This window comes from Bicyclus anynana, chromosome 13, assembly GCF_947172395.1.
Source record: "Bicyclus anynana chromosome 13, ilBicAnyn1.1, whole genome shotgun sequence".
NCBI classification, from domain to species: Eukaryota; Metazoa; Arthropoda; class Insecta; order Lepidoptera; family Nymphalidae; genus Bicyclus; species Bicyclus anynana.
Genome location: NC_069095.1, coordinates 3,563,416 through 3,580,673, shown reverse-complemented (window position 1 = coordinate 3,580,673; position 17,258 = coordinate 3,563,416).

Genomic DNA, 17,258 nt, shown 5'->3' with positions numbered 1-17,258 from the left:
ACCAAGAGCCTGTAATAGCTAGACTTAATTCATTTAATAAAAGCTGATAATTGGCTAGTATAGGATCTTATCCTATATGGGGTCAAAAACTAACTACTAAGTATGGTAAGTAAACTAGTAAATATGGTAGCCAATTATAGAGTTCGGGTCTTGTGGCTTTGGAAGATATCAGGTTTAAACTCCACTCTTTAAACAATTTTCCAACAATAAAAAGTAATTTTTAGATTTTTGGTTTTAGAATATCATGAGGTATTATGTCTCCAATTGCCAGACCATTTGCTTCGTGACAACATTTCGCTAAAGACCTTAAAAGTTCTAAAAAGACACTTTTTTACGTAGTCAGGTAAAAGTATATAAACTTTATTGTAATTTATAATTTTATGTTTTTTTAAAAACTGAATTAAAATTATATTATACAAATTAATTTATTAATTTTATTTTTATTTTTAAAATGAGGCATGTCTAGTTGTTGCAGGCTCTCGTTTTAACAGGCAAGAGGCCATCTGACATCATCAATAACAATGCGTGGGTAGTTGATAAACGACGTTATTTTTGTATAGGGCCTACTGGCAGTTTGATACTGTTACTATCGCGTTAACGTAAACGCGAATTTCTAAGGAATTGAAACAACGCCATCTAGTGGCACTACTGCACAACTGTTTCAATTCCATATGAATTCGTGTTTACGTCAACGCGATAGTAGAAAGAAGAAAAGAGATCGAATACAAGATCTCTGGGATTTCGTCTAGAACCATAACTGTGGAGCAATTTTACTGTGTAGAATTACTCAAAAAACATATCATAAATAACAAAATGTCATATTATTGCGCCTTATAACCACGTAATACAAAACAAGTAAGGTAATTTAAAAAAATGAATTAACAAATAAGTTCTTAAAAAAGTTTTTATCGTACGCCTAACCGAACTGCAATAATACTTTTCCCTTTAATATTACGAGTTCAAAACGGCTTACAATAAGCAATTTGAGTCAGCATAAAGAGGCTGTTGTAGTCCTAATTTAGTACAATCATTATGCATATTGCATGCCTCACTTGCTTTGTTTCTCGATAAACATTGCCCGTTTTCCGCCGAGTTTTCCCTTCCACGCTTTTTTATTATTAAGGGCCCGCATTACCTGCGGATGTAAATTATATGTGTACAGTTAGAATTCTTTCACATTATTTCGTTTGAATCTGTAGAAATGTACAGCGGTTTGTGCAGTGGGAAAGTAGTTTCTTCATGAATAATATCTATTATTTATGCCACTGTAATGTGATGAAGGCCATTGTAGCACGAGTGATTTTTTGTGCAAAATAAACAGCACGAGTACTACAATGACTTTTTACATTTAGTGGCATACAATACTTTTTTTTTTCATAAAAGAAATAAAAAAAATAAACAATACTTGGTGTATAATATATCATTGACGACATGCACGTTGGGCACGGTCTCCTCGATTTTGTATCGGCGTAGCACTGGCATTTAGATTTAGTCTCGCCGTGGCCTCCTGGATTTTGTCTCTTGTAAGGAAGTTTGAATGTTTGTAGCCTATAGCATGTTACATGCTAGTTTGAAATTAAAAAATATTATTGTATTTTACTCTTGTGGTATTTTACCAAATGACCTGTAGGAATGAATAGCTTTGTTATATGGTTTGAGGTTTTATATTGTGTAGGTACATTATGAAATGGAGTAGATTTTTTTTGTGGCCACAACTCAAAGGGAATGCATGACCCGTATTAAAATTTGATACCTCAATATTTTGATACTCAGACTGACAGACAAACTGATTAAATTATTATTAAATTTATATTACACTTATTTATACAAAAAATCATAATTCTTTATCATAGTAAGTAATAAAGTACAAACAATTAGAAACTATTTAATTAACCACAATCAATCTACATTATTTCACGTATGTCCAGAATATTTGTTATTTTCTTTATAATTACAATGTATTTTTTATTTATCATCGTCATATAATTTGTATTTATAGTGACAAAATGTACTTAAGTAATGATGTTACGCAATCATCATAGACAATATAGTCTCAGTGACTTGGTAACGTTGAGCTGAATCTCACCAAAATAAAATTACTCTCAGAATAATAAATTCAAATCACGGCTCATCGTAATTTTATTCTCATTTCACCACGAAACATTCTTGTAACATTAATTTGGTTACAATCCGTTTCTGTAGTTAATTTGAATTAAAGGTTCCTATAATTCTTTATCAGCAGGCTTATTCACTATCTTTGACGTATGCTAGTTGACATATACGAAATTGAGATTCTATGTAAAAACAGAGTAAAAAGAAAAAAATATGTCATCCAGTGCTTGCTGGATATGACACAGTAGGTAAATGAAATTTTCCCAATTGATTTGATGTTTAATTTATTAGGTTGATAAGAAAGACCAAAATAGCCTTTCCTCCCTATACTTGTAGGAGTGGGAGTATACACCCACTACGCCGCTCCAAAGCTAATAATTTGCACTGAACATTTCTAGGAAGAAAGAAAAGCTCAGAATTTCATAGCTCAGGACTCAGGACTCGAACCAACATTCAGAATTGTGTCAGTGTACGTCGGGAAAAGACACTTTTGAGATTTCACGGCGTCAGTACGTATATCATTAAATAATTTCTCGAGGAAATTCAGAACTTATAAGTACATTCCTGCTAAATGGAAATGTGAGATTTGATTAAAGTTGGAAAGGTTTATTATTCATATTTTATATGTACGCGCTAACGTTCCTAAATGATATACCTACCTACGGTAGGTAATGGGTCATTTAAGTTTTCAAATAGCAGACAGTGACGATTACCTTCATGGGTTCATATATCGTGTTTACTAACTCTACCCTTTTACAATTTTATGAGTATTACGTATTGGATTATAATGTATTTTTAAAACGCATAGATAAAAGAGCATATTAAAATTTATTAGGGGACATCGTGAAGGAAGTCTATACAAACAAAATGGGGACGTTAATCGTAACTATTTTGATGTTCTTGTGCTTTGAACTGGATATTGAGTATTTGTTTATCAAATAGAATTCGTCAAAGGATCTGGTAAGAAGGGAGGGTAGCGTATTTTCTACAACAAAAATATTTGTAAAATAATACATGTTGTGTTAAAAGTATAGACAGGAAGTACTTATAAGTTTAGTTGTTTTGGAGGCGCATTTGTTTGCAAAATATTCTGATTCTTAATTTCATTATTATCCGGAAGTCTCTCCATAATATAAAAATGACACTGTATGACTCTGAGCCGTCGTATGAGGCCTATATTAGAATAAGGCTCAGATCCCACATCGGGCGCGGGCGATGGTACGAGTTATGCTAGGAGTATTTTTGCGCGATCGAATCAGAAATGAGGAGATCCGCAGAAGAACCAAAGGCACCGACATAGCTCGACGTTTTGCGAAGTTGATCTGGCAATGAGTGGGGCACATTGTGCACAATGTGATGGAATGGATGGATTCGCTGGATGCAGGCGGCTCAGGACTGTTATGTTTGGAAGTCCGTACAAAAGGCGTATGTTCTGCAGTGGACGTCCATCGGCTGATATGATGATAATTATAATTGACACTTGATATCTAATAATATGAAAAGTAAACGAGTATATTTTCAAATATCATCTGTCAAAACTTGCGCGTCACGCGTTAATGGATTACTGAATACGCCTCTTTCGAATGAGACGCGGATTTTTTTGCGGTGAAATCTGTCAAATTGTTTTATATAGTTTTGAATTGATGGCACAGCGCTAATGCGTGGGTGTGCACCGTTTAGTTAGTAACGCGATCGATGCCTGAACTAATGTTATGGGCCCGATTGAGGGCGTTTAGCATGCAATCAAACTAGCAAGGCGTGACTTGAAACGTGCTAGTAAAATAACGGTGTTTGAAAATACTCCGATATTATGGTACCTAATAATTTTGGTTCGTTAGTCTAGTGGTCAGAGCAGATCATAAGGTCCTGGGTTCAAGAAAAATAAGTCTCGTGATCCCGAAACTCAGAATTAAGTGGTGTTACAACCTCATGCCGCAGTGACAAAATGATCTCCAAAAATTTCTTTTTTTTAATCGTTATTTTTAGGAGCTGGGTTCATTTCGGTCTATGTCGGTCCGTAAGGCAAGATTTATATTTTAACTTAATTAATTTTCCTTATACATTGTTTGTGAAGCTGTACCAGCGCTGGCTTCCCCTGTTTAGGAATGGGCCAGGGCAACATTACAGCCACCCACCTCTCTTAGCAGGTACAGGAAATCATTGCAGTGCATCCCATCGCTCTGCCTTGTCTCTGACACACTCCAGAAACACGTGGTGTATAGCCTCTGGTCTGTCACAATTTGGGCAATTTGGTGACGAAACCAAAAATCAAATGAACAAAAATTTTTTTATCCAAATTTGCATTATAAATGCGAATGTGCTTGTTTAATATGCTTTAAGCCCTAAACCATTAAATCGATTTAAAAAGTTATTTCATCAATAGAAAGCTACACTATCAGCGAGAGAGCGAGAAACCGCGCGTAAGTTTTCTATTAAAACTACAACCAGTGCTTCACTTTGCGACATAGACGATGTAGGTGCTGGTATACATTCCGACGTTATCTCACGACCATGCCGGTGACACCATACGACGTATGAATACACGGATGTTGCACGTTCAACAGCCGTTTGCATATAAATCAATGGTCGAGAGTGAAATATATCTGTATTGAGTGCGATTGAGTTTGTCGGCCGTGAATCGAGACGGTGAAAGATTTAGGGCAATATAAATACGTTTCTGTGTATTTACAAACTTTTACCATAGATACTCATTAGTATACAACATTTTGAACACAACATTTACATCAATAAGATGTAGTGAACATTTGGAAGACCTGTTCATTGATTTGTAATGCTTTTGGGTTTCTCATCTGAAGTAAAAATATGGGAAGCTTACACAACTAACTGTTTCTACTACCTATGAGGCGGAGTAGAAGGCAATAATGGCTTGATGGATGGCTGCCGGATGTAGCACGTGTCAAAATACGTAGCCATGTTAACATCCGCTGGACAGTTGAATACCGCTATATATACCGCTCTGTAAAAAGGTACAAAAGACAAATCCTGAGGGAAGACGATTGCCGTGCGGGAAAGCCGCGACCCGATATTGGTCGTCATGGGAGATATCATTCGTCTCATCAGCAACCCGTGAAGACAGTATCGCGCCCACGGAGAACAGAACATCTTTCCCCTCCCTTTCTTTACCTACCACTTGTGATTTTTAAAATCACACACACCTTCGCGGGGCCTCCAACAAGCGGTTTCGACCCTGCGAGGGTGTCGATAGAACCTTATATCTTTCCAGAGCCACTAAGGCTCTATTTCATCCGTCCATCATAAGGCTCCATGAAAGCCGACCCAAGGACGCAGTTAATTTTTATGACTAGCTAAAGATCCTATTTGCAGAAGGCTATGCTTCGTTCTCCGACCCCCCGTCGTCTTCTCCCGAGACGGGAAGAAACACTACGAGCCAAGTTTAGTCTGAGTAGAATGGGTAAAACAAAATAGGTCTATCCTTGAGTCAACAGTGGAATAAGTATCTAAGTTTTACCCCTGTATGCCATTATAATAAAAAATATAGCTTAAATATTGTTCTGTACATGTAAACTAGAACATATACAGAACAATAAACCAGTAAATTCGTATACAAACTGAACTTTGACTTATATGGAATCGGTCCTGCCTTTTTCATGTCGCGATCAATTTGCAGTGACATGATTGTTCCGTAAATTGTGTCGATATTTTATTGTGGGCTGAATTATTTTATTCCGACGAGTATTTGACTTAAAAGGGTCCATATATATTGAAAATGTTCCGAATCTATGAGAAAAATGTCGAAATGAACATTGAGCTTTAATAGAATTCTTTGTGTTTGTAACGATAACTAATTTGTACCAATATGTACATCAAAATATCTGTCTATAATTTATATTTTATCAAAATTTCTAAAAGCTTATAGTTTTAGTTATTCATATGATACTAAAATACAATAGAAATTTTAAAAAGTTTTGTCTGTCTGTCTGTTGAATTTTTACAAGACTCACTTTAAAATTATTCCTATCATTTACTGAAATATACGAAGAAGTCATTGAAAAACATATAGATTATTTTTATCCTGGAAAAATTAATGATTTCCGCAGGATTTTGAAAATTGTATTTCACTCGGGCAAAGTTGCGGTCGTCCGCTAGTGAGATACGAAATCTAAAATCAATAGATATTCTCCGTTTTATAAATTTAGTGCGAACTATAAATATGGGATTTCCCTTCAAACATTCCATATCATGACTATATAATAATTTATGTAATGTAATTCGATACCAAAACGGTTCAACCCGATCGATGTAAGAGCGATCGAGTTACAACGAGGTGACTAAACATGTACGTGGATTTTAGTTTTACATACTCGTACAATGGATGTGGGTGTTACATGACTTGGACGTGACTGGTTCACTAGATCTGGATTTTTAGGTATTTTGTTTTAAAAGTCTAACTATTGACCAGGGCCTGTAGACATTCTCTTTCTACAAACGCTATCGATTCGAAAACTAAAAAAAAATGAATGCGAATAACAGATTCGATCGACAACTTGATCACGTGATCTGTCGATAACGAATGTAATTTTTGGACATTTTGTAATTTTCGAAGCGTTAGCGTTTGTAGAAAGAGAATCGACGTGCCTCATGTCTACAGGCCCTTGTCTTTGTCCACTTGATATTTATTTCTACTTTCTTTTGTGCTAAAATTAGGTATTATTAGATAATGGAAGAGGGAATTCCAATCGGATTTCGTCAATGAATAGCGTGATATTTATGAAGAACTAGCATAAAGTGTCTGAATTTTAATGTTAATTATAATATGAAGAAATTCGTAGAATATCTACTTACCCACCGATTATTTTATACTATATATAAGATACGTTACGTGCCTGCGTGAATTTAGCTACTCCACTGAGCTCACACTTGTACAATTTTTTATTTACCTACATTATATATTTATGCATTTAAATATAGCTACTTTTCTCTGCCTCAGTTTCGACGAGTTAGTGACATATCTAATACTATTAAATCTTTGTACTTACCTATAACTTAAATTGTTTAACTTGAAGTAAAATCTTAGTAGCCAAGTCAAAAATTAGATCGTAGGGTAGGACAACCTTTGGTCTTATAATTAAGGAATTACTTTGTGGAATAGGTATAACTACATTTAACGTTTCAGTTGGTTAAAGGATCGTTCCCAAATGAATTTAAAATCAACATGCAAGCACAAAATGAAAAATCTTTTGCTGCAAGGCTGTATCTAAAGGTCGTCACAGCTTCTTGCTAGTATTCATCGAACGGACTGAGATTTGAAACTGATGCGATATTTATAAGCAAAGTTGGGGAGCTTGTGAAGTTCTCACGAAATAAAAGACGAATTTGGCAGTCGTGCGTAGAATAAGGTAAGTTTTCATTTATATTCTATGATGAAAAATATAGTAGCGCTCTACAAAACGTGATTTTCTAGATTTGGTGATGGTTGCTCTTTGGTGTGAAATACTAGACAGTAAAATATAACAAATGTTCTTTAAAATTCCAATATTTAACTGGAAAATTCTTCAACCTTTAATAGAAGAAGATATTTGAAATACGTTTGGACACATTTATACTCATTATATCGAAAAATATTACCACTATTTCGATAAAAATATTTTTGTTAAACAGTCAACCTTTCAATTAATCGTAATTATATCTGTAATGCGTTGTTTTAGGTACATCGTTCGTACTATCACCACTTAAGTGGGGTCGGAAAAATATGTCCATCTTTTCCATTCGTCTCTATTTTTTTTTTAAAGAATATTTGACATATATTTTCAAAATATGACCAATATTCCCATTCCCCTCCAACTAGTCGGGAAAGACTGTGCTAGGAGTGGGTACGACAATAGACCAACGGAGTGAGGATCGTACCACCACCCTTCGGTGATGATGTCCAGCAGTGGACGTCCATCGGCTGTCAATGATGATGATTGTGAAACTAACCTAAAGCAGGTGATAATCAAACTACATTCAGTAATCCATACATGTATGATATACAAACAATTGTATTGTAATTCGAATAACATTAACAAAATGCAAATTTCTCAATCCAGGCGTACGTAGTCTCGCGGGTAAATTCAAATTGAGTGTAAACACAGCCGCTGTATGTAGTTCTGTTTTAATTGTATTAATAAAAGTACTCTTCAGAATAAATTGAATTCATTGAGGCCTTATTTTATTCATTTACGATTTAATTTTATACCTACTGCTGCTTCGGCCTTTTATAAATCGCATAATTTATATTCAGTTATAATAGATAGAACTGTATTCTACTGTACTCGTATGGTATTTATAGCTTTATTTAGATAATAATCGAATCAAATTCCTCTATGTCAAGCAAGCTTTTTTATTTATAGAGGGTTTGTCCAATCCTGAACATGCCACCCTCATGGGACCTACAATATACATTAATATACATTGCTTATCTACGATTAACAGCAATCTTACATAAATCGAACAACATTATTGCCTCCTAAGATAAGAGTTGGGCTAGAACACTTTTTCAGTTTATATAACCCATATATTTTTATAACCACATACAGCCACTTCACGCAAATTAATATTAATGCAAAAACTGATAAAATGTTTGACGTATGTTAGTTGACATAATATCATCATCATCATCATCATCATCATCATCATCATCATCATCATCATTATCATCATCATCATTAACAGCCGATGGACGTCCACTGCTGGACATAGGCTTCTTGCATGAACTTCCAAACAAAGCGGTCTCGAGCCGCGAGCATCCAGCGGCTCCCTGCAACCCGCTTGAGGTCCTCGGTCCACCTAGTGGAGGGTCGACCAACGCTGCACTCTCCGGTGTGGGGTCGCCATTCTAGCACTTTGAGACCCCCCACCCCAACGTCCATCGGTTCTTCGAACTATGTGGCCTCCCCATTGCCACTTCAGCTTCGCGACATAATATACGAAATAGAAATATGGCATGATATAATACGAAATAGAAATTCTGTGTAACAAATGTCATCCGGTGTTTTTGTATGTTCTTTATTTTTGTTGCAGTAAAGTTATTTAAATAAACAAATAATTAAAAATGACGAAGAATTCACAAGGTGTTGTCATTTGGCGCATCGAATATGTACGCAATGCAATGTGATTTATTTTGTGATAATTTTTCCTCCGTACGCAATGTGCCGAGTCGCCGAAAATGCCGCTATCAGTATCAGGTGGCAATGAATGAGTACATTCGAATACATAATTGTTATAATTAGTGGAGTTGTTAATATTTATGGTGTTTCATAACCGTGATTATTTATTGTTAAATAAAGAGTGGGTATGTGGTGAAAGATGGCGAAAATATTAAGTAAAATACATTCTCTGCAATTTTATTAACATGTTTTATTTAATAATACCTATTACTTAATAAGTAATTACAACAATATAAATAAAGTTGGAGTGTCTGTGATTTCGTTTATAGGTTACTGAGTACATGCGGTTTTTTTTGTCTTTCTCTTTGTCAGTAATTTTTGTCCGGACTAATCTCTGGGCCGGCTGAACCAATTATAGTGGGACTTTCACTGCAAGATAGAGGAGTTTATTGAGCATATATACTACTTATTATCACCAAAACTTAGGTAACTGGTTATCGATCAAACTTTTTGCCAAACTTGCTTGTCAAACTTCTATACTTCTTAAATTAACAAACACTTCAAACGAAACCGTAAACCAACGAATTCTTTTAAATGTTTTACAAACACGTTTCATTTGATTTGATCTTTTAGGGAAAAAAACCCTAAGATTTCGGACAGAAAAGTAAAGCTGTCACTTGGCAAATATTTTTGTAGCTAAGAACTGACTGACCAGTTAATCCTATTTTTATTGTCCGTTGTAGATTTAATGTCTCGGTCGTATAGTCACGGCAAGTATTTGCGCAAAAGGTGTTATCTTTATTTTCATCTTATTCTGTTTTTCGCTACGACTGTACATGTACCGACTTGTTAACATTATTTGTTGGAATGTAAAGCGAACAAGCCAAACATCCTTAGCCGTTTATGGTAAAGGATTAAGGTTTATTGGGTACAGTCGCGTGGTACAATATCTTCTCAGTGAACCGAGGTGGTATTGTATATTAATTGCTCATTCAAAACGTTCTACACTAGGTAGTGGTGCAATGTATGGTCAGAATTAGCCCTTGTTAATTTCTATAAGTGTTTCCTACAAGTATTGTTAAGTTTGATTTAGTTAGTATTCATAAGATGCCTTTAGGGATTCACGTAGGCTAGTATTATGTTGAGAATATTAATCCAATTGCGAGTATATAATTGTATGGACAATGTGGTGACAAGAGTAAAATTTACGCTTTAAGTGATAATTAATAGTAGAACTTAATGTGATTGAGTTCGTGCGAGGAAGTACTATCGCTATGTTGGTTCTGCCGCTATGCAGAGTTCCAATTTTTTTTAATAATGTATGCCTGTCAAGTGTTGCTATATACTATTTAAATAGATAACAGAACAACACTAGAGTAATACTTATCTAAAACAAAAGGTCACTCTTCGCGAAATATCGAAAACCGCTTGAAGATTACAAAAATGGATTTGGACAGGAAGGTAGTTTATTACGCTTACAACGAATTTTCCGACAGGGCCGGATTAAGGTAAGCTAACTGCAGACGAATCTATCTCTTTATAAATAATAACAATATTTATAAAGAGATAGTAAATTGTAGCCTATTACACTTACAAATGGCTTTTTAGTGGTAAAAAAAAATTCATCGTCGGTCCAGATTACACCCTACAACATCACAAACTTTACCTCTCTATAAATATTAGTAACTACCTTTACCTAATAGGCACATCACATACGTTAAAGTAGGTAGATAATCTCTTTTACCGATACAATACACCGAAAAGCCGTATAGCCCAATTTGTTTAGGAGATGATTAAATTTAATACGTTTATGTAAATCGTCCAATAAAGTTTGATACAAAAATAACGATGTAAATAAAATTGGAATTTATTCGCTTCACTTACGCTAATACCGGTAAACAGTCCCATTGAAACGTCTCACAATCAGTAGTCACTTAAATTCTCATAAAATATCCTACAGAACGATCTGTAGGCGTATTTCCTCGGGATATAAAAAGTGGATTAGCGTCTTACAAGACGTAATCCGAGTGCATAAGAAAGATTTGCGGTGTCGTACTGTCGTGGATAAGAGTATTAACGTTTATGATCCGTTTTTGGATAACGTTATCCCGAATATTTACTTGAATGATCAATACATTCAAGTTGATTGTAATACATTTGCTATACATACCTATAATTTTCTAAAGGGGATATAATTTATATTCCAATTAATAAGAAAAATCAGATTCAATATTTATTAACATTGACCTCGTATAAAAAATAACATCTGTTCGTTTGAATATTATTCCAAATCAAAAACAAGAAAATATAAATAAGGTAATTTGTATTATGCAGGTCGATGTTATTGCTAAAGTGATATCTAATAGATATTTATAGACGTCCACAGATCTGAATCGTACGTATCGGACGCATCGTATCAAACCGATTGTAGTATTTTTTGTATAGGAAGTCATACAAGTCCACTGATCGCATCGTACGAATCGCATGAATCTATGGTAAAATTAAAAACCGTTTAATGCGATGCATCCGATCCGTACGACGATCTGTGGACACCTGCCTTAATACGTTATATCTAATTATTTATTATGAAATCCATAACCAGCATGCAGGACATCTAATTACTCCGAAATATACATTTGCAATAACGAAACGTTGCTTACCAGCATTAAAAAAAAATTAAAAAAAAATAAAAAGCAAGTATTGAGTGTTGTTTAATAGTATAGCCAACTTGATTACACCCAAGATCGAGTATTTTTGACGTTTCGAATCGACTTCAATTTAAATATCTAAAACATGCATTTCAGCAACAAAATCATACCAGTAAGTTTGAAAAAATCTTAAACAGGTAAACATAGTATATTTTAAGGATACCAATACTTAGGTCGTATAACGAACCTCTTTTATTGAATTCGTTTAAAAAACAATTCATTTATATATTAAATATTGTTTTAGTTGTAATTAATTTAAGACTTTAACGGACTTTTTATAGATTGGTAGTACAGACGGGGAAGCATACAAAGCTTACAATGAAAAATTAACATAACCAATGTTTCCTAACTGGTTCCGATTTTTGAATTTCATATTAGTGTTTACAAAGGCTATGTCAATACGATGCGGTGGCAGGAATTTTTAATATCGACTCCATTTCTTTTTAATTACCAACCCAATTTGTAGGTATTATAAAGTTGAAAATTGCTAAAATCCGTCAGATTGTGAAACATAAATCCACTTGTCTATTGTTGAAATTTGTTTACAAAATGTTGGACTTTATTGACTTTGGTGTGAGAATTGGATTCTAACGTTCGTAACACAGGAGGTATGGTTGAGCAAATAGATTACTAATTCTGTCAAAATTCTTCTATGTTAAAAGATTTTACAGTAGCACATTTCTATTGACGACTACAAATGTTACATCATCGTGAAATAACCCTCAGTCCATTGTTTCTTGACTATCTATTATTTTCTAATAAATAGGTAATAATGTCCAAAGTCACTGACATAGCTCTGCGAGTCGCGAAGCTAAAGTGGCAATGGGCAGGCCACATAATTCGAAAAGTCGAGGACGTTAGGGTCTCAAGGTGCTGGATTGGTTTGAGACCCCGCACCGGAAAGCGCAGTGTTGGTCGACCCCCCACTAGGTGGACCGATGACATCAAACGGGTTGCAGGGATCCGTTGGATTATGGCGGCTCGAGGCCGTTGTTTTTTCAAGTCCATGCAAGAAGCCTATATCCAGCAGTGGACGTTCATCGGCTGATGATGATGATAATGATGATGATGATGAGGTAATAATGATAATACTCCATACTTACTATGTTCTTTTTTGTTTGTTTGTTAAGCTTTCGCACCTAAACTACTAAACTGAATTAAAAATTTCTTTCACCAACAGAAAGCTACATTATCCTCCAATAACATAGGCTATATTTTATCCCCATATGTCCACTTTAACAGGACGCTACGCTAGTAATAGCAAAAACTGTTTTTTTCTAAAAAAAATAGAATCGATGTACATCCTACTTTTTGAAAGTTCAAAGCTGGTTAAAAATGTACATGTGTATTCTCCCTAAGGCTCAATTAATATGCCTATTAAGTGGTTTCTTATCGGAACGGAAGTAAAGTTATTAGGCACGTCATGGTGCTTTAATTAGTTCCCAACTGGGGATGATTATGTTAAGTAACTATCGATTATTCGACGAGCGCCACGAATTTAAAGTTCGCGTCATGTTGACTTTGCTTGAATAAACTCGTGTTAAAGCTTTAGGTACTAAGTGAAGCTTAAACTTAACGTTTTATTTTTCTTTTTTCTTTTAATGCTTTAGTTGATTGTGTATTCTTTAATAAAAAGAATTCAATCTATTGGAAGTGGCCACGGCAGCCTTTTAAATTGTTTGAAAAATAAGTTTATCGCTTTTTAAAACATGCCCTGCGGTCTCATACGCGAGTTTCAGTTCCCGTAAGAATATTGGGATAAAATATGGCCTATAATACTCACAAATAACGCGACTGTCTAGTGTTAAAAGAATTTTTAAAATTGGTTCAGTAGATCCAGAGATTACCCCCAGAAACTTTACTTCTTTACAATATTAGTAAAGATTATGTATTATTCTTAGATTCCTCTGGCAGAGATTCTATAATCGCCTTGATGGCGGTCCTGCGGTCCCCATAAGTACCTAATCGAATACACAATCAGGAACACAAAACCTCTTTTGAAAATTTATTAAAATGAAGTGTTTGATATTGACATAACCAACGGGTAGTCCTAGAAAATACTTTATCAAACTTGCTGTCATTTTCATGTCAAATGTCTTGTCGGTTTGACAATCGAGTGACGATAATCTTGCCATACGTCGGTAGTGCTGTGCGCACGCGTCTTTCCAGGAAAATATTTTTCGTGGAAAATACTAGAGTTGCTGTTCTTACTCGCTGTCCATCACCATCTCACCAAAGGCTGTGTCAAGTCGCCGAGCTCATAGTGTTAGTGGGACGAGCATTTGGTTCAAGGTTAAAAGCCTCAAGAGCTCAACGGTAAGAGAGGTTGGACTCATCTCCGAGGGATGGTGGTTCGATCCCCGCCCCGTTTTTCTATTGTCATAGCCACTCCTAGCACAGTCTTTCCCGACTACTTGGAGGGGAATGGGAATATTGGTCATATTATAAAAAATATATGGCAAATATTCTTTTTAAAAAAAAAAAGAAAAGAAAAGAAGGTTGGTTGGAAAAGAAGGTGAGCGATTCTTTAAACTAGTTAGTATTAGCAGAGATCAGCAAATACATACAAACAATCATGTATACCTTTTCAGTTTTTACCAAAAACCCTTTTTCTTTTAGCAAATTCATAAATACATAAATAGGAGGAGAAAAATATATAAGAACCGTTTTCCTACTATTTTTTACTATTAGGAGTTTAAAAATTGTTCAAACCATTTAACGTGCTAAAAAATTGCTTTAACGTGAAAACAAATTCGTACCTATTTGCTAATCTCCGCCGCTCTGCAAAGTCTATTTAAATTGCTCTTTATCTCTTTGCTATTAACGCTATTAAAAAGGTTGTGCGCTTAAATTCACGAGATTAACCGTGTTGAAAACATTTTTAGTTGAAATCTAGTTTAAACTCAGTTTTGTATATGTTTCTTCAATTAACAGGAACTACTTACTTTACTTTACTTACTTATTTATGTTAAGTGACGGTGTCGGCTTCGATCGTGGCTAATAAAATAAACCCCCAAACACTTTTAACGCTCCAGTACGATAAAAGATTATCTTAGTGTTTTCCAAGGATGCGTAGTGTTTTCTAAGGAAAACCTTAAAAGTCAAACTAGCTCGGTTATGTTTCATTATTATGTTTTATACTTATGTTTCATTTTCTAAAAGTTTAGCGAACAGCCAAAATAGTCTAATAATAGCCTCTAAAGGTCGTCATTGACGGTCAATTATTCTCAAGTTTCTGAAAAGCAAGCGGCAGTACCAACGTGGCATACTATACAAGTCATGTACGTATGTGTATGTCAGTGACTAACACACGATTGTTAACACGTGCTACAGAAACGTGAGTTTAATTGACCGTTTGTGGCTACCATAAGAGTAAAATATATTGAAAAAATCATAGGTCTATTCCGACTGTTGAAAATTTCCTAAATTTCTTTTAGTTTATTATAGATACAACTAGCTGTTTTACCCACGTAGCTTCTGTTAGAATTTGTTATGATTTATAACTGTAACTGTTTCGTTGGTTCAGTAGTTACATTTAGCCCATGTGTTTTGGTATCACGAAGTCCTGAATTCGAATCCTGAGTCTGAGTCCGAGTTTTTTAGTACAAATTGTCAGTCTGGAGTTGCGAAATTGGTGGTGTTTTTTCATCCGGTCATTATCAAAACATCTAACAGTGATCGTTAATGAATTTAACAATATCTACCAAAGCCCACCAACCTGTATTGAGGCAACGTGGTCTTAGCTCTGTATCCCCTCTCCTATAAGGAGGAAAGCCTGGCCCTATAGTGGGCTGTTAAAATAGGCTCATAATGACATACAGAAATAAACACGACAAACGCTTAGAGAAATCGCAAAACACAAGAGAGAAGACAAACAGTTAGAGAATTTCCAAAAACTCAATTGCAATTAGTCTATCGAAATAAACGGAAAATCGAATTTGCTCGTCCTTTGAAAACACTATTCGGATGGCTCGAGTATTAAACACCGGTTGTTCAACAAGAGTCAACATCAATGCCGCCGGCGAACTTCCGAGCGCAATCGAATAACTCAAACTCAGGTGCAACTTTTCAATACGCTTCGTGACCGTGACGCTTACGAATGGAAAGTGTTATGTAATAGCGATCTAGTTGATGTTTACCGGACTGTAAGGAGGGTTATGTTTTTCAGCATTCTGCAAGTACTTGTCTGAACACTTATAGGTTTTGGGCATATTTAAATTACTTGTAATTAAAATACAAATACGTATTTTGTATTTTAATACCAATCATGATAAGTAACCCATATTCGGTTCACTGTTTAACACGAGTCCTCCTCAGAATGAGGGTTTAGGTTAATAGTCCACCACGCTGGCCCAACACGGATTGGCAGACTTTACACACCTAGAGCATTAAGAAAATTCTCAGGTATGCAGGTTTCCTCACGATGTATTCCAACACCGTTTGAGACACGTGATATTTAATTTCTTAAAATGTACACAACTGAAAAGCTGGAAGTGCATACCCCGGACCGGATCTGAATCGAAGATAAAAGTCATATCCACTGGACTATCACGACCTGACAATAACAATAATAGGACTTATATGATAATTTAATAACCAAGATGTTATTGGATGTTGGTTGACACCTTTGACTTCCAAAGTTGCTTAAAGCCATCCAATCAGCTCATATCAAAGCTTCTGTAATACGAGACACGTCCTCTAATTCGTTCCAAACTTGCGCCTTCTATGGCACACAAAAAGTTTCCGTGTTCCAATTAGTGATACGGACGGATCGCGGCAGATTGTGTTTAACACAACAAAAAGCCCTTCCCAGTTCGAGGGACGTCGCAATAAAGTGGCACCGTGCTACTTAGCTGGAAAACGTCCCTTTACGAAACTTGTTAAACTGGGAAAGATTAATGAGATTTGTTTTATAAAGCAAATACAACTTGTTAAGTTAGTTACTGACATTACGAGTAGATGCAATTTCTGCTCTATTTCAAATATACTGAAAGTATTATATTTTCTCTTATTGCACCAAAAGCCTGAAAGTTTGACATACCTCAGTTTTTAAAGTCTGAAACATCGTCAGCATATTATGCTCCTAACTTAAATAAGTAAGAGTAGTTATTAAATGCCATATGTTTTAAATATGACCTACATTCCAATTCCCCTCCACCTAACTGTATTAGGAGTGGGTACGCAATATACCGGGGGGAAGTAAACCCCACTCCTCTGTGATGAGTCCGCTTTACCGTTGAGTTATTGAGGCTCTGATTGGACCGTGGTGACTTTGTAAGGTAGCAGGTTTCAAGGGTCTAGACCCTCAACC